General features: G+C 44.1%; 1 protein-coding gene across 4 annotated transcripts in view; it reads left to right on the top strand.

The window, feature by feature from the left end:
- Positions 1 to 18,507, top strand: part of LOC145248787 (kin of IRRE-like protein 1) — a 2,909,730-nt gene that overhangs the window by 2,093,102 nt on the left and 798,121 nt on the right. The window lies entirely within an intron of this gene.

Genomic DNA, 18,507 nt, shown 5'->3' with positions numbered 1-18,507 from the left:
GCATCAGCGGATAAAGTAATTGATTTTGTTAAAGGGCCTACCACTGCTGCAATCCCTCAGACACAGGCTGAAGTACCCGTGGTCCTTGTTGCGACTAGAAACATAATCCAAGGAGCCGCATCGGTGGCTATTCTTGCTGCCATCGAACGTCTCACCATAGAGGTGAGTAAGCTAAACATGGGCAGGCCACATTCACCCAAAAGCCACCATCTCAACATCACCATCGCCATTCAAACATGTTTTTACCATAGTCACTATTACGCTGAGGCACGTAAATGCAAAAAGCCCTGTTCGTTTTTGAATCAGGGAAACTAATATCTGGAGAATCATGCACAGGACATTCCTTACAGGATCTACAGAACAACTGTGCCTACTTCTGTGTAATAAATTGAAGTGAAGTGATCAGCCCACAGGCGGTGCGAGTTGATGGAGTACCTCGTCATATTAAAGACTTAAGATCAGTATTCCAAACGCAGCTGCCGCTTGACGAAGATAGTGAAATTGAATCCGTGACCAGCGACCCATCATTCTGGTTCACGACGGCTTCAATGCACAGCAACACTGAGAGTGGTAGCCTTCAAAGTACTGACCCTCCTACTGATGATGAAGACCCGGACAGTGATACTGCGATGCTCAGCTTTAGGTTCGCCGACCTTTGTGTCACGGAAGACAGCGCAGACGATGATGAAGCCCCGAATCCCCCTCTCCGAAGAAGCACTCGAAGAAAAAGGCCACCGCCTCCCTGCTCTTTCTGTGATAATGAGATCAGGGGGGAGTGTGTAATAAATTGCGAACAGACGGGCTTACCTGACAAACGCTCGAGGTGTGCACTCTGCAAAGCGGGCACGTCCAAAGAAAAATGGCAAGATGGCGGCGGCCGGTTAATATTGCCAAGTAATCATGCAAAATCTCGTGTTCTCTCGCACACACGAGAGTTCAGCTTAGCATAAAAATGGGTCACTGTGAGCAAGAAGGGAGAAGGAAAAACGTAGTCAAGACAAAGACGACGCTTCTGACGACTGAGAAGAAAAAAGAAGAAAAAGAGCAAGAAGTAGAAGAGGAAGAAGAGAACGATACATGAGAAGACGAGGTGTGTGCGGTTTTGAGTAAATCGAAACAGACAGAAAAAAAAAAACTCTGATTACAACTTCATTACTGACTTCCGATCCCAAGCACGTTGTTTAGTTGATACGGGGGGACAGTTAACAGTATCTGGCCACTGAAACTCCTAAAAGAGAAGCCACCAGTGTTGCTTATCACACTGCAAGCGGTAAATCACTCCCCTATTCCCACGTAGGATCAAATTTCTCGTTCTCTTGATTTGGAATTGCGGAGAGACTTTACGTGAGTTTTTACAGTAGCTGATTTACCCTAACCCATTCTGCATCACTTCAATTTGATAGTGGATATGTGCAAATGCCGGTTGATAAATGGTAATACCAAATTTTCCCTCCCTGGCTTAATATCAAAGGTCCCATCTATCATTTTTCATTGCCACCAACGATCCTTGCCACAAGTTATTACACTCCTACCCGGAATTGACAAATTTGAATTTTGTTGTGAACAAACCTATGCACACAACAAAATATCACATTGAGACCACAGTTGTTCCTGCAGAATTCAACCATATGCTGCAGTTGGGAATAATACGCCTGTCATCCAGTCCATATGCATATGGTCCCGAAACATGACAGATTGGTGTCCAACTACAGACAATCAATGACTCAATGCCATGACCATACCTGATCGTTATCCAATCCCTCATATACAAGATTTTGCTTCCTCTTTGCATGGTTGCAAAACTTTCTTTGCATGGTTGCAAAACTTTCTCCAAACTAGATTTGATTAAGGCTTACCATCAAATACCTGTGAACCCTGCCGACATCCTGAAAACTGCAGTAACAACTCCATTCAAAGTGTTTGAATTTTTAACCATGCCTTTTGGCTTGCGAAATGTGGCTAGTATTTTTCAACGCTTCATGGACGAAATAGTGTGTGATTTGGACTTCGTCTATAACTACATAGATGACATTCTCGTGACAGGTATCTCACCTGAGGAATATGCCACTCACCTCCACCTTCACTTCGCCAGCTAAGGCACTTCCTTGGCCTACTAAATTATTACAGGCATTTTATCCCACACTGCACGGATCTCCTGTCTCCTCTTTCTGACCTGTTACGTAACAGGAAAAAGAAAAATGAGCAGATTACACTGAAAGTAACGAATTGAAACAGAAACTAGCAACACACACATTACTTGCACATCCTGTGCCTGATGCCCAGTTTTCACTGGCCGTGGATGCATCGGGCACAGCTGTAGGTGCAGTGTTGCAACAGCAGGACCAACAACAGTTACAACCTCTCACATAGTTTTCGAGACAGCTGAAACCAGCAGAACAACGTTACAGCACATTTGGCCATGAACTCCTGGCAATGTACCTCGCAGTGGAACATTTTCAACATTCACTCAAATGCCGTCAGTTTGTGATTTACACTGATCACCTTCTGCTTACGTATGCACTGTGTTTCAAGCCGGACAAATATTCTCCCCGCAAAATTCATCACATGAATTTTGTTTTGCAGTTTACCAATGATATCTGACATATATCAGGTTAAGAGAATACTGCAGCAGATGCCTTGTCCCGCCTTCCTATAAATTCTCTGTCCTTACTATCGGATATCGACTTGCAGCAGATGGCCTTAAACCAGTTGAGTCTGGACACTTTGGATCCGTCATCACCTGAATTCGCAATTTGCAAATTTACATATCTGCGCATGCCTACTTTGGACATGCAGATCATTTGTGACACCTCAATGGATTCACCTTGACCATTTGTTTCGAGGATTCATCATAGAGTTGGTTTTGACCCCCTACACAATTGGATGCAAAGCCACAGTGAAGCTGATTACAGCTAGATTTTTCTGGCCAAATATGAGGCCTGATATCACTGCCTGAACACATTCCTGTGTAACAAAGGTGTACAAGTATATTCGTGCACCCCTTGGAACATTCAGCACCCCAGAGACTCGGTTTAGCCATGTTCACATTGATCTGGTTGGACCATGGCTGGTCAGTCAGGGATTTACTTATATCCTGACCTGCAATGACCATTTCACACAGTGGCCTGAAGCTATTCCCCTAAATGATATTTCAGCTGAATCCATAGTGCAAGCCCTTATATCAAGCTGGATATCGCGTTACGGAGCACCCACATCCATCACTACGGACCGTGGTGTACAGTTTGAATCCTATCTGTGCAGGATCTTAGGGATCACACATATTCAGACAACGAGCTATCACCCAACCTCTAATGGGATGATAGAACGCTTCCATCACCAATTGAAAGCAGCTTACCCTGACCAACAGTGATGGCATGAATACATACCGATTATTCTTCTTGGCTGTCGTGCATCAATCAAGGAGGACCTGGGATACTCTGCAGCTGAACTTGTTTATGGAGTACTTCTATTGTTGCCAGGTTAGATACTTACTGCAATAGAGGATACAGCAACTGACTCAGCTCTGTATGTGAAGAGACTGCGAGTTTATTTCAGTAAGCTACAACCGATGCACCCTAGAGAACAAACCATAAAATCTTTGGTCCCAAAGGACATTTTGTTATGGACTCACGTTTTCCTTAGAAAGGATGCTGTAAAAGCTCCTCTAACTCCACCTTACACTGCCCCTTATTGTGTGCTTTCGTGCACTGATAAAAATTTTACACTAGACTAATGGCAAAAAAAGAGACAGTTTCAGTAGACACTGTAAAAAGAACCTTTCTGGACACAACACGAGAGCCACACATTCCCCCAACATACACACAGCATCATCATACACCTGAAGTAAATGATCCATAGTGGTTGACAGGTACATTGGCCAAAGAGACTGTGTAAAACCTTGTATTTCTGTCAAAATAGTTTTTCTTTCCAAGAAAAAAAAAAGTTTTATTCAAAAAGAAATATACAACTATTCACCAACTTTTCACAGAAAAGTGAGAACATTTTTCCATAAAAACAAAAGAACTAAATATAATAAATTGATATTTTTTATTTTTTGCTATTTGTTATGCTAACTTTTTCTCTGTCGGCTTTCAGCATAAGCAGGGGTTATGTAGCAGAAACAAATGGAACTTTTCTCTTTTAACGAATCAATGCCTCTCCCCTGTATGATTCAGCCATGTACTGACCAATCGTGGTGCACTGATCCTTTCCCTCTCCTAGGGAATTCATCTCCATTCCTTTGTCACATACTCATTGCCACGGAACTTGGAGGTGTGTGTTTACAGGTTGGTGCTAATAATGAGTTTCCAAAATGTGTGAATAATTTTAGAGTGAGAAGATCGTTGCACAGCGACAATCCTACTCTCTTGGTCTGGGAAGCTTTGATGCAGTGGCATGGAGAATCATTATGAGAGACTGCCAGACTACAGTGGATAACCAGGATTAGTTAGAATGCCATGCCCATACTGTAAAGCCTTTCAAAATGCTTGCTACCACCACCTTCACAACCATTGGATAATTAAATCAATAAAATGCTTTGGCAAGGGAATGCTTCAATTCTCTCTTGCTGAAGTTAGAATACTGGAAGAAAAAGGTACAGAAGATGCAAAACTGAGATAAGGATAATATATGTATTGAATTATTAAATCGAACAATAACCATAAAGTTCTTTTACGTCCGAGAAACGGACGACTCTCTGAATGTTCAAAGTAAGGCATTCAAATTGAAGAAGAAAAGGTTTCTTACTTGTTGACTTGAAAAGGAGAGAATAAAGGCTTTTTACATACAGCCTGACAAATAGCATGACTGCTCATTGGTTAATGAGAATCGCTTTGACCAATCAGACAGGCTCTTCTGTAGAATAATAGGAGTTGACAAGAAGAAAATTATTTTATGCAGGAAAGAATACTAAAATGAGAAGTAAACCTTTTTTTATACTGTTTCAACAACAAAAATGCGATGAATTAAATTGCTGCATGCTTTATAAAGACGTAATATTTGTAATTTAAACATCAAATATTCAAAGAAGATATATACAGAATATGCTGTTTAACATTAACTAGTAAACTGTGTAATGTTTCATGCATTATTATGGTCCGTTTACAATAAATGTTTTTTTATCTTTCTAATCATCGTCATTGTATAATTAAGAATTATGATTCCACTGACTTTTTTGTGTGTGTTTAGCAAAGTCTAGCAGTGTTTGTGAGGTTAGTAAAGTCTAGCAGTGTTTGCGAGGCTAGCAAAGTCTAGCAATGTTTGTGAGGATAGTAAAGCCTAGCCATAGTTGAGAGGCTAGTAAAGTCTAGCTTTTTTTGAAAGACTAGTAAAGTCTACCAGTAATTGAGGAGCTAGGACAGTCTATCAGTGTTTGAAAGCCTAGCAAAGTCTAGTAGTGTTTGAGTGGCTAGCAAAGTCTAGCTGTGTTTGAGAGGCTAGCAAAGTCTAGCTGTGTTTGACAGGCTAGCAGTATTTGAGAAACTAACAAAGTCTAGCAGTGTTTGAAAGGCTATCAAAGTCAAACAGTGTTTGAGAGGCTAGCAAAGTCTAGCTGTACTTGAGAGGCTAGCAGTATTTGAGAAACTAACAAAGTCTAGCAGTGTTTGAAAGGCTAGTGAAGTCGAACAGTGTTTGAGAGGCTAACAAAGTGTAGCAGAATTAGCAGTAACCAAAATGAGAAATAGAGAGCTTACCTCGAATACGTCTGTTTTGAGCTGAGCGGAAGAGAGAGTTCTAAGATGGCGTCCATGGGCTTTTATTAGTGTTTACCCAATGTAATTATTGTTGAATCACATCTGCTCTCGCGCGATTATGCAAATATGTCGTTCCCGGCCGCTAAAAGCAGGACACTGGAAAGGAGAGGGAGCATTCTGCAGATTGTGTGTAGGTGATTCTGGCGAGTAGATTGTGCTTGTTACGACCCACGTGTCTGCGAGAAACGAGTTTTTGTTCTGTCTGTTTTTAGTTGTATTTTTTTTTGTTTGTTTTGCCTATTACGTTTTTGTTTCAAGATATTTTGGCTCGACTATTGTGAAGGTGCAGATAAGCAGCGATATTATCAAGCCGTTCTCTGGCGAGGGAGACGTTGTAGCGTGGCTGAAAAAAGTGAGACTTGTCGCACAACTTCAGCAGGTGGATGATGTAGCGAGTCTGCTACCTTTATATCTGGAAGGTGATGCACTGGCCCTCTACATGGAAATAGAGGAGGACGATCAAAGAGAAATAGACCAGATTGAGGCCCGATTAAAGCAGGCATTTACCGACGACGCGTTTGCAGCATACAGAAAAATAACTATGGTTAGATCGGCTGGCGAACGTGTAGATGTTTACACCAACAAAATCAGGCAGTTGGTTGGATTGGCCGGATTCACAGGAGATGGCTTAGAGAGACTCACAAAATTGACTTTCGTCACTGGGTTCCCTGACGCTATCTCAATTGCTCTTCAACAGGTGCCGAACATCGAAGTCCTGACCATGGGGGAACTAATGTCGAGAGGAAGAATTTTGATGACGACTGGGGAACACAATCAGGACGTGGTTGTGGCCACATGCTCACCCAACAACCACAGGGCCCAGAATATTCCTGTTAGTGTGACCTGTTTCAAGTGCAATACGAAAGGCCACTTTGCAAACGACTGTCGAAAACATGGAACACAGTGTTACCGTTGCGGTGAGAGTGGACACTGGGCTCGGAATTGCTCGGGAAACGAGCACGGGGAGGACGCATAAGCGCCAGTCTCCTTCCCCACCAAGATGCGAGAACACAATGGTGATAAGCATCCATGTTGACGGGACGCGATGTTTGGCGCTTATTGATACAAGATGCTCTAGGACTATTTTACATGCAGACCGGTGTCGGTCTTGGAGAAAAACGAATGTAAATGTCAAAGCGATTGGTGGAATGTCCCATGCGTGCTGCGGTGTTGGAGCGGTCTCTGTGTCCACTGACAAAGGTGTGTCTGCCAGAATCGATGTGTTGGTGGTGCGTGGCAAACCGCTGGGGTTTGACTTACTTCTAGGGATTGACGCCATAAAAGCTCTGGGCGGTGTCGTTGTCAACCCTACAGGATCAGTGCAGCTGGGTGACAGGAAAAATATTAAATGCGCAGCCATTTCTATTAATGAACCGGATTTCACCGCCACCTTTGATCATCAAAACCGAACGTGGACCGCATCGTGGAAGTGGTCTGAGGACCACCCCCCTGAAAGACTACACAATCGAGTGTCAGAATACCCAGTGCCAGCAGAAATCCGTGAAGAATACACGCAGGAGCTCTGCACCTGGATAGATAATGGTTGGCTTGTACCGTACCCAGAGGATAAATTGGGACCTTCCAAAGGCCTAATTCCCCTGATGGCTTTGATGCAACAGAACAAAGCCAAAGTGCGCCTGGTAATGGACTACCGGGAGCTAAATCATTATGTAGACGCGTTTATGGCCAACGCAGATGTTTGTGCGGCTAAGCTGCCCGAATGGAGACTAAAAGGTGCTAACGTGTCTCTACTGGACCTGAGGAGAGCAAGTCCGGGTCCATGAGACACTGTGGCCATACCAGACTGTGGAAATCGATGGGAAAAAATATTGCCTGACCCGTCTGGGGTTCGGTTTGAATGTGGCTCCCCTGATCATGAAAGCAATTGTCTCAGGAAGAAGTTGTAAGCCGTGCAGCATCTGCTTACATCGATGACATTTTTATCAACGAGGACGTGGTGCCCGCGCCCCATATAAGAGAACACCTAGCGCAGTTCGGGTTGGGGTGTAAGAACCTGGAGCGGTTGAAGGACGGTGCACGGGTGCTGGGATTGGTGGTCTGGATGGAACACAGTGAACTACGGTGGAAGGGAGGAAATGCAATTCCAGAGGCTCCCAGCATTGTTACGCGACGAAAAATGTTTTCCCTGTGTGGTCGACTTGTCGGGCACTTTCCGGTGTGCAGTTGGCTTCGTGTGGCTTTTGGAATACTTAGAAGGAGAGTAAGTTTGGTAACGAAGGGCTGGGATGATGAAGTAAGGGACACCATACTACATCGTATGATGTTCGAAACCTTGGAATCTGTGCAGCAGAACGATCCGGTCCGGGGAAATTGGTGTGTGGATGGCAAAGAGCTGAATGTATGGGTCGATGCTAGCTCCCTAGCAATTGGTGCAGCCTTAGAGATGCGCGAAACTGTGTTGGAGGATGCATGTTGGCTGCGACCTGAAGGTGACTCTCAACATATCAACTTAGCCGAGCTGGATGCCGTATTGAAAGGTATTAATTTGGCTCTACAGTGGCAGAGCAAAGTGCTACACATAAAGACAGATTCTGTCTGCGTATACCATTGGGTCTCGGACACATTAACTGGAAAGGCGCGAGTGAGCACCAAAGCAGCAAGCGAGATGCTTATTAGGAGGCGTCTAAGCACTATAAAGGAGCTCGTGAAAGAGTACGGGCTGACAGTGGACGTGACGCTGGTTCCATCAGCACGAAACATTGCTGACCGATTGACACAAGTACCACAGACGTGGTTTGAGGCAATGAAAAAGAAAAACGGGCTTGACCCGGTGATAGGCGTGGTTCACACAGACGAGCTGGATGAGAGTCAAATTATGGCTATTCACAAAGGTAGTGGACATCCGAGGGTGCGACGCACTACCTACTTTGTCAGTAGAAGTTTCCCAACCACGACAAAAGCAACCGTTAAAACGGTCATACGGAAATGTGAGGAATGTCAGTCCATTGACCCAGCGCCAGTCAGGTGGGAAAAGGGAAAGCTGAAAGTTAACGAGAATTGGCAAAGAATTGGAATGGATATCACGCATTATGGCACCTTCCATTTTTTAACTCTAACAGACTGTGGTCCATCGCGTTTCTCCATTTGGAGGAAATTGGCAAGGTAGGACTCGGCAAGCGTGATCCATCGGTTGGAAACAGTGTTCCTCGAGCGTGGCTCGCCGCATGAAATCCTTTTAGACAATGACACGGCTTTCTGCAGCAACGCATTCCAAGCATTTGCACATAAATGGGGAGTTCACTTGCGATTCCATTGTGCGTACGCTCCAGCCAGGAATGGCATAGCGGAGCGATGTCACCGTACAGTGAAACGATAGCGGCTAGAATGCGCTGTCCCATACAGGAAGCTGTCTACTGGTATAACATCACACCAAGAGACGACACATCTCCCTTCACTGCGCCTGCCAACAGGATTTATCGATATGAAGTTCGAGTAAAGGAGACCAATCTCGCAACTGCGTCCGCAGATCCCAAGGACAGCTCTTACCAGGTTGGAGATCGCGTGTGGGTCAAAAGACCGCAAAATCGATGTACCACGTGGTTCGGCAAGGATGAGGTGACCAAAGTAATCAGCCCTCAATCGATTTTGATGGACGGTGTGCCTCACCACATGAAAGATCTGCGCCCTCGCCATTATGTTGTTACATCAGAGGAAGAGGAAGACAGTACAATGTCTTCTGAACGAGCAGAGAGTATAATGCAGGATGATGGAGAGCCATATAATGCACATACTGAAGAAGCGGAAGAGGTACCACCGGTCTTGCCTTTACGAAGGAGTACCCGACAAAGACGGATACTGCCCCCCTGTCCCTGCCCTGATTGTGAAACACCGCCTATGGAACAGACTGGCGGCAATAACGGTGGTAATGAGGAAGATGACAAGGAGGAAGTGCTGCCTCCGGTTCTTCGAAGAAGTACCTGACAAAAACGACTGCCCCCCTGCCCCGTTTGTGATCATGAGATCAGGGGGGAGTGTAGCAGAATTAACAGTAACCAAAATGAGAAATAGAGAGCTTACCTCGGATACGTCTGTTTTGGGCTGAGCAGAAGAGAGAGTTCTAAGATGGCGTCCATGGGCTTTTATTAGCGTTTACCCAATGTAATTATCGTTGAATCACGTCTGCTCTCGTGCGATTATGCAAATACGTCGTTCCCGGCCGCTATAAAAGCAGGACACTGGAAAGGAGAGGGAGCGTTCTACAGATTGTGTGTAGGTGATTCTGGCGAGTAGATTGTGCTTGTTACGACCCACGTGTCGGCGAGAAACATGTTTTTGTTCCGTCTGTTTTTAGTTGCATTTTTTTTTGTTTTGCTTACTACATTTTTGTTTCAAAAAGTCTAGCAGTGTTTGAGAGGCTAGCAAAGTCGAACAGTGTTTGAGAGGCTAGCAAAGTCTAGCTGTATTTGAGAGGCTAGCAGTATTTGAGAAACTAACAAAGTCTAGCAGTGTTTGAAAGACAATCAAAGTCAAACCGTGGTTGAAAGGCTAGCAAAGTCTAGCTGTATTTGAGAGGCTTTCAGTATTTGAGAAACTAACAAAGTCTAGCAGTGTTTGAAAGGCTAGCAAAGTCGAACAGTGTTTGAGAGGCTAGCAAAGTCTAGCAGTGTTTGAAAGGCTAGCAAAGTCTAGCTGTATTTGAGAGGCTAGCAAAGTCTAGCTGTGTTTGAGAGGCTAGCAGTATTTGAGAAACTAAAAAAAGTCTAACAGTGTTTGGAAGGCTACCAAAGTCAAACAGTGTTTGAGAGGCTAGCAAAGACTATTTCTATTCCAGAGGCTAGCAAAATCTAGCTGTGTTTGAGAGGTTGGCAGTTTTTGAGACACTAACAAAGTCTAGCGGTGTTTGAAAGGATATCAGAGTCGAACAGTGTTTGAGAGGCTATCAAAGTTTAGCTGTATTTGAGAGGCTAGCAGAATATGAGAAACTAACAAAGTCTAGCAGTGTTTGAAAGGCTATCAAAGTCAAACAGTGCTTGAGAGGCTAGCAAAGTCTAGCTGTATTTGAGAGGCTAGCAGAATATGAGAAACTAACAAAGTCTAACAGTGTTTGGAAGTCAAGCAAAGTCAAACAGTGTTTGAGAGGCTAGCAAAGACTAGCTGTATTTGAGAGGCTAGCAAAGTCTAGCTGTGTTTGAGAGGCTAGAAGTATTTGAGAGACTAACAAAGTCTAGCAATGTTTGAAAGGCTAGCGAAGTGGAACAGTGTTTGAGAGGCTAGCAAAGTCTAGCAGTGTTTGAAAGGCTATCAAAGTCGAAGATTGTTTGGGAGGATAGCAAAGTCTAGCTGTATTTGAGAGGCTAGCAGTATTTGAGAAACTAACAAAGTCTAGCAGTGTTTGAGAGGCTAGCAAAGTCTAGCTGTGTTTGAGAGCCTAGCAGTATTTGAGAAACTAACAAAGTCTAGCAGTGTTTGAAAGGCTAGCAAAGTCTAGCAGTGTTTGAGAGGCAAGCAAAGTCTAGCAGTGTTTGAGAGGCAAGCAAAGTCTAGCTGTATTTGAGAGGCAAGCAAAGTCTAGCTGTATTTGAGAGGCTAGCAGTATTTGAGAAACTAACAAAGTCTAGCAGTGTTTGAGAGGCTAGCAAAGACTATCTGTATTCCAGAGGCTAGCAAAATCTAGCTGTGATTGAGAGGTTGGCAGTTTTTGAGACACTGACAAAGTCTAGCAGTGTTTGAAAGGATATCAAAGTCGAACAGTGTTTGAGAAGCTAGCAAAGTCTAGCTGTATTTGGGAGGCTAGCAGTATTTGAGAAACTAACAAAATCTAGCAGTGTTTTAAAGGCTAGCAAAGTCGAAGAGTGTTTGAGAGGCTATCAAAGTTTAGCTGTATTTGAGAGGCTAGCAGAATATGAGAAACTAACAAAGTGTAGCAGTGTTTGAAAGGCTATCAAGGTCAAACAGTGTTTGAGAGGCTAGCAAAGTCTAGCTGTGTTTGAGAGGCTAGCAGTATTTGAGAAACTACCAAAGTCTAACAGTGTTTGGAAGTCAAGCAAAGTCAAACAGCGTTTGAGAGGCTAGCAAAGTCGAAGAGTGTTTGAGAGGATAGCAAAGTCTAGCTGTATTTGAGAGGCTAGCAAAGTCTAGCTGTGTTTGAGAGGCTAACAAAGTCTAGCTGTGTTTGAGAGGCTAGCAGTATTTGAGAAACTAACAAAGTCTAGCAGTGTTTGAAAGGCTATCAAAGTCAAACAGTGTTTGTGAGGCTAGCAAAGTCTAGCTGTGTTTGAGAGGCAATCAGTATTTGAGAAACTAACAAAGTCTAGCAGTGTTTGAAAGGCTAGCAAAGTCGAAGAGTGTTTGAGAGGCTAGCAATGTCTAGCTGTATTTGAGAGGCTTGCAGTATTTAAGAAACTAAAAAAGTCTAGCGGTGTTTGATAGGCTAGCAAAGTCGAACAGTGTTTGATATGCTAGCAAAGTCTAGCTGTATTTGAGAGGCTAGCAGTATTTGGAAAACTAACAAAGTCTAGCAGTGTTTGAAAGGCTAGCAAAGTCGAAGAGTGTTTGAGAGGCTATCAAAGTCTAGCTGTATTTGAAGGGCTAGCAAAGTCTAGCTGTGTTTGAGAGGCTAGCAGTATTTGAGAAACTAACAAAGTCTAGCAGTGTTTGAAAGGCTAGCAAAGTCGAAGAGTGTTTGAGAGTGTGGTTAGAAGCAAGAAAGAGAAGTCTTACTGTGGGGGCTCAGCGAGTGAGTTCAGGCGAAGAAAAGGAAGAACAAACATGGCGGCCAGCATTTTTATTTCGTCCATTCTCGCATAATCTCGTGTGTGCGTGAAGATGGAACCTATAAAACGATGTTCATTTCTGGGTGCTGGCAGATGATTCCCGATCAGCCAGGAGAGAAGGCAACGAGAGAGAAGAGACAGAGGACTGTAGCGATAATCTTACTTGAACATTCCGGTTGTGTATTTGAGGTGAACCCCCCCCCATTTTACATCAAGCTATTTCGGCAATGGCCAACGCAGGCTTAAGCAACATGATTAAGCCTTTTAATGGCGACGGTGATGTGGTGGCGTGGCTTAAAAAAGTGGACCTTGTAGCAAGGATTCAGAAGCTTGATGATGTGGCCGCAGTAATACCACTGTTTCTGGAAGGGGACGCAATGGCCCTCTATTTGGAGCTCAGCGAGCGGGAACAGGGTGACGCAGATGCCATCAAGGGTCGACTGATCGAAGCTTTCGCAAAGGGGCCTTTCGAGGCCTTTAATAAGTTGAAAGAGAAGAGGTGGACTGGTGAATCTGTGGATGTCTATGCGAATGAGATAAGGAGATTGGTTGAGTTGTCAGGCATTAAGGGGACATGCCACGAATCACGTAGTCAAGATGACTTTTGTTACCGGGTTCCCGGAAGAAATATCGAAAAGGTTGCAGCAGGTACCGGGAGTGGAGACGCTGGATGTGAGTGAGCTGCTTAGAACTGCAAAAATCTTGGTGAGCACCCAGCCCACGGAGCCTGGAGGAACAACAGCAACGGTACAGCAGGATGTGGGCAGTAATCTGCCAAACCCGGGGATCACATGCTTCGAATGCGGGGGACCACACATGAGAAGAGACTGCAGGAAGTTCTTGCAACGGACAGTGTGTTACAAATGCAATCGAAGAGGCCATTTAGTGGTAAAATGCACAAGTTCGGGAAACTGGCGAGGGGAGGTCGACGCGCCAGCGGCCGCCCCGATTCGATAATAGAGGCGCACCCGTAGCAGATGCCCAAACAGATAATTGCAGTGGAAGGACGGGAAGTTATGGCCCTGATTGACACTGGCTGCACCACTACCATGGTGCACACTACCCTGGTCGGAAGATGGAAAGCGAAGGGTGAAGTAGTGGCATTCGATGGGTCGCGAGTGAAGTGTCGAGGGAGGAAGACCGTCACTATTGATATTGCTGAACGTCGGATGAGGGTCCATGCAATTGTCACTGATCGCCTGGTGCCTGGCGTCCAAGCCATCATTGGAATGGATGTTATATGCCGCCTTGGAGGTGTTACCATCACATGTGACAACGTGAGGTTCGGACTAGCTGAGTGCGCGGTGACGGAGAACGCCCCCAGAGGGATCAACCAGGCCGGGGAGGAAAGAAAATTGTCGATCAAAGATCAGGACTTCCGAGCCAAATTCGACGGAGAGCAGTGGACGGTGGAGTGGGCATTGAAACATCAAGCGCCATCGCTGACAAACAGGGTGGCGTGCTACACAAATTCGCTTAGAGGAGGGGCGAGAAAGGAGTTTGAGCAGGAAGTCGACCGATGGATTGAGGAGGGGATACTGATGCCTTGGACGGATGATGTGGAGTCGGGCATTTTGCTGTTGATGGCCGTTCTGCAAACAACTAAAGGGAAAGTAAGACCGGTCCTGGATTTCCGAGAGCTGAATGGCCATGTTAAGTGCCATACGGGAGGCGACACCGTAGATGTGTGCAGTGAGACCATTAGGGAATGGAGGCAGATGAATGGCGCATCTACGTTGGTAGATCTAAAATCTGCCTATTTGCAACTCCATGTTGCCAAGAAGCTCTGGAAATATCAGTTAGTCAAGTACAAAGGCAAAACCTACTGCCTTACGCGAGTAGGGTTTGGGTAAAATTCGGCACCCAAGATTATGTCAACTATCCTCAGGAAGATTCTGGAGACAATTGGAAAGGGAGATGGGGTGGTGAGCTCATACATAGACGACATTCTGGTGAATGAAACTGTGGTAACTGCCAAGGAGGTGGTGGCTCATTTGAAGAGGTTCGGGTTGGTCACCAAAGAGCCGGAAAAATTAGACGGAGGGGCTGCTTTGGGTCTAAAACTGAAACGAGGTGCGTCAGGCGGCCTAGAGTTTCGCAGGGGAAACGAGATCCCACAACTGAAGCAGGAGCTCAACAAATGTGAACTTTTTTCCATATGCGGAAAGTTGATCGGACATTACCCCATTGCTAGCTGGCTTAGACCAGCATGCAGCTACATAAAGAGACACGCCGAAGGACGAGGATGGAATGATAAGGTGGGAGAAAGAACGGTCGCCATGATGGAAGAGCTCCTGAAAGAAGCAGAACAGCAAGACCCAGTCCGAGAAACCTGGAACATACCGCGAACATTGGATGGAGTCGTGTGGTGCGATGCGAGCAGCATTGCAACAGGGGTCGTTTTGGAAATTGGAGGAGTAGTTGCAGAAGATGCAGCCTGGTTGAGGAAAAAGAATGACGTCAGCCATATCAATGTGGCGGAATTAGACGCGACAATAAAAGGAGTCAATCTGGCCTTGAAATGAGGACTACGTGACATCTGCATCAAAACAGACTCTGCCACGGTGTTTGCTTGGCTAAAGTCTCTCATTTAAAGCGAAAAAAGGATAAAAACGAAAGGGGCTGTGGAGATGTTAGTGAAGCGCAGGCTTGGGGTGCTGGCTGAGCTGATGCAAGAGTTTTGTTTGAAGCTTCGCGTAGACATGGTGGCTTCTGAAAAGGACCAAGCAGATGCTCTCACGAGAGTGAAGAAGAGTTGGCTGTTGCCAAAGAAAGATGTTGTTGCTGCATCGGATCTAGATGATGTTGGCGTGCGAGAACTGCACAATTTGCACCATATGGGGGTAGAGAGGACTTGGTACTTAGTGAAAAAAGTCGACCGGAGGATCACCAAGGAGCAGGTGAGGCAAGTAAGTGGTCAGGAGATGCGACAAATGTCAGTCGATTGATCCTGCTCCAAGCACGCATGAAGCTGGCCAATTGGAGGTGAGTGGGACCTGGGAGAGACTGGCATGCGATGTCACCCATTACAGGGGTGGACTTTACCTGACCATGATTGACTGTGGGCCCGGGCGATTTGCCCTATGGAAGAAGCTACGTGGAGGGACAGGCAATGAAATAGCGGCAATCCTTGATGAGGTGTTTTTGGAGCGAGGCCCCGTGGAAGAGTTGTTAACCGACAACAGGACTGTGTTCAAGTCAGTAGCAGTGACAGAAGTACTGAAGAAATGGAAGATCCAACAATTTTTCAGAGCTGCCTACAGACCTAGTGGCAACGGGATCGTAGAGAGAAACCACCGCACCATAAAGACAGTTGCGGAAAGAGGAGGCATCTCACCTGAGCAAGCCGTCTTCTGGTATAACATGTCGCCTAAACTGGGACAAGTACCAGAGACGGTCCCGCAACTGTCAATGTTTGCATATTCCTGGAGACATCCCAGGGTGGAGCCGGCAAACCGAGAAGTAGAGGCCACAGGGACAATTAAACTCGGGGACGAGGTATGGGTGAAGCCACCGGGGGCGCGCTGCACCACACAATGGAGTAGAGGTCGCGTGACTGGGAGGAACACTAGTAACAACATTGTGGTGGGAGGAGTCCCGAGGCACATTCTCGACGTCAGACCAGTTGAGGGCGAAGCAGTGGAGGGGAGTATGCAGCCACAGGAGGAGGACGAGACACCTCAGAGGCCAAGTAGAGAGAGGCGACCGCCACAGTGGATGAGAGACTATGAAATGTGATCTTGAGATCAGGGAGGCATGTGATTAGAAGCAAGAAAGAGAAGTCTTACCGTGGGGGCTCAGCGAGTGAGTTCAGGTGAAGAAAAGGAAGAACAAACATGGCGGCCAGCATTTTTATTTCGTCCGTTCTCGCATAATCTCGTGTGTGCGTGAAGATGGAACCTATGAAACAATGTTCATTTCTGGGTGCTGGGAGATGATTCCCGATCAGCCAGGAGAGAAGGCAACGAGAGAGAAGAGACAGAGGACTGTAGCGATAATCTTACTTGAACATTCCGGTTGTGTATTTGAGGTGAACCCCCCATTTTACATCAGAGAGGCTAGCAAAGTCTAGCTGTATTTGAGAGGCTTGCAGTATTTGAGAAACTAACAAAGTCTAGCAGTGTTTGAAAGGCTATCAAAGTCAAACAGTGTTTGATAGGCTAGCAAAGTCTAGCTGTATTTGAGAGTCTAGCAGTGTTTGAAAGGCTAGCAAAGTCGAAGAGTGTTTGAGAGGCTAGCAAAGTCTAGCTGTATTTGAAGGGCTAGCAAAGTCTAGCTGTGTTTCAGAGGCTATCAGTGTTTGAAAGGCTAGCAAAGTCTAGCAGTATTTGAGAAACTAGCAAAGTCTTGTAGTGTTTTAGAGGCCAGAACGGTCTTGATATGAGATGATTTTGATGTTAAATGATCTTAATATAATATGATTTTAATGTTGGATAACTTTAATATATTAAGATAATCAATAGATTTGAGAAGCACTACTAAGGATGTTTGCTTAATTTTTTTTTTAGTTTTTTGTGATAATAACTTACTGGATATTTCATTGTTGCAGTTATAATATTACATGATTCTGCTCTAATAGCTTTTTATGCAGAGTGTTCTTGGTTTTCAGTAACTGAAAATGTAAGGATTACTATCAATCAAACCAATTGATACGTTCTTGGACACTTTTAAGTAATCTTAACTTGGACTGATCTCTAAACTAAGTGTTAAACTAAGTATTATCACAGTTGAAACCATTGAGTCTTTCAAGTCAAAGTTGGCAACTTAAACCTAGTGCTATTCATTTGGCCCTGTACCTTCACTCCAGCTATACAAAGCTTTTTATGAATCTGCATCTCAGTACCAGAAGGGCATCCTCCTATATATAGATGATTAAACTTGTTACTTTTTTTTAGTGTTTAATGAGGTTTTTGTTTTTTTTGTTTTTTTTGTAAAACATGAAAAAAGAAAAATTATTAGAAGCAATGAAATCCTGCTAAAACCTATTTCAACGGAAATAATAAGCAACTTTATATTAGAGGATTATCTTCAATAATCTTTAAACATTAAAAGATATGTTTCAATACAGATTCGCAGAAATATAAAAATTTAAAACCTAATAATTATTAGCCACAGTTTTTTATTTCTTTCACGTGTATTCAAATCTTCTCTAGTCTATCATTTTTTCATTGCAAAAAAAAATATATATTATTTTGTGTGAAACAGCTAAAACGAAAATAAAACGGTTATTTTCAACTTAATGTAAAAAAAATGCTGCCATTTCGTTTTTCGTTTCTTCTATTTTGTTTGTTTCTTTTTATTAAACTCCGTTTTTTCATCTGCCACAAAAGAAGACAATCGGCAATAATCATCTCAAGAATGCAAACTTGTTTTCATTTTGTTTAATTCTTCCCGTTTTGTTGTAATAATTAGTAAGCTTTTCAAGGGTGGTCGGACGTGGGGATTATCGCACATGGGTGAACACATAAGATTAGAGGAAAACGTTGGAAGAAAAATCTTTTCAATAAATTCCATATTATTAAATATGCTCGAGTTCTTTTCTATGTGTAATGAAAAATAAAGACCTTTTAAGATATTAGAAAGGTTTTATTCAACATAAAATTCAGCAGGTACAACAACATGGTCGGTAACGAACGACTAAGCTTGGAAAAGACGCCAATTTCGTTCTATTTGTAAACATATGGTGCGCATGCGCACTAGCGGTCTAAACTCACAACACTATGCTTTGTCAAAAATATTGCCGTTGTTATCATTTCCAATTAATGCTAGGTTAAAGGCAGCGAAACTGGTACACTTTTTAATATCAACAAAGGTATTTTGCCTTGCCTTAGAATGGGAGGGGTGCGGCTGTAAAATAAGTTTTGTTACTTTCTCCTCTTTTGAGGACATTCGTTTATTTGAGGAAGGCTATTTCAGTCATCCAAATTATTTTCAGTGAATTGGCTTTTGACTGCCAAATAACTTATTTTTACTTAAGCCATGTTTGTAGTAAAATATCATTATATCACTAAGTTTCGTTG

This window comes from Euprymna scolopes, chromosome 27 (assembly GCF_053919585.1).
Source record: "Euprymna scolopes isolate OS-2025 chromosome 27, ASM5391958v1, whole genome shotgun sequence".
NCBI classification, from domain to species: domain Eukaryota; kingdom Metazoa; phylum Mollusca; class Cephalopoda; order Sepiida; family Sepiolidae; genus Euprymna; species Euprymna scolopes.
The sequence above is the reverse complement of the archived record's forward strand: the minus strand, read 5'-3'. Positions and strand labels throughout refer to the sequence as shown.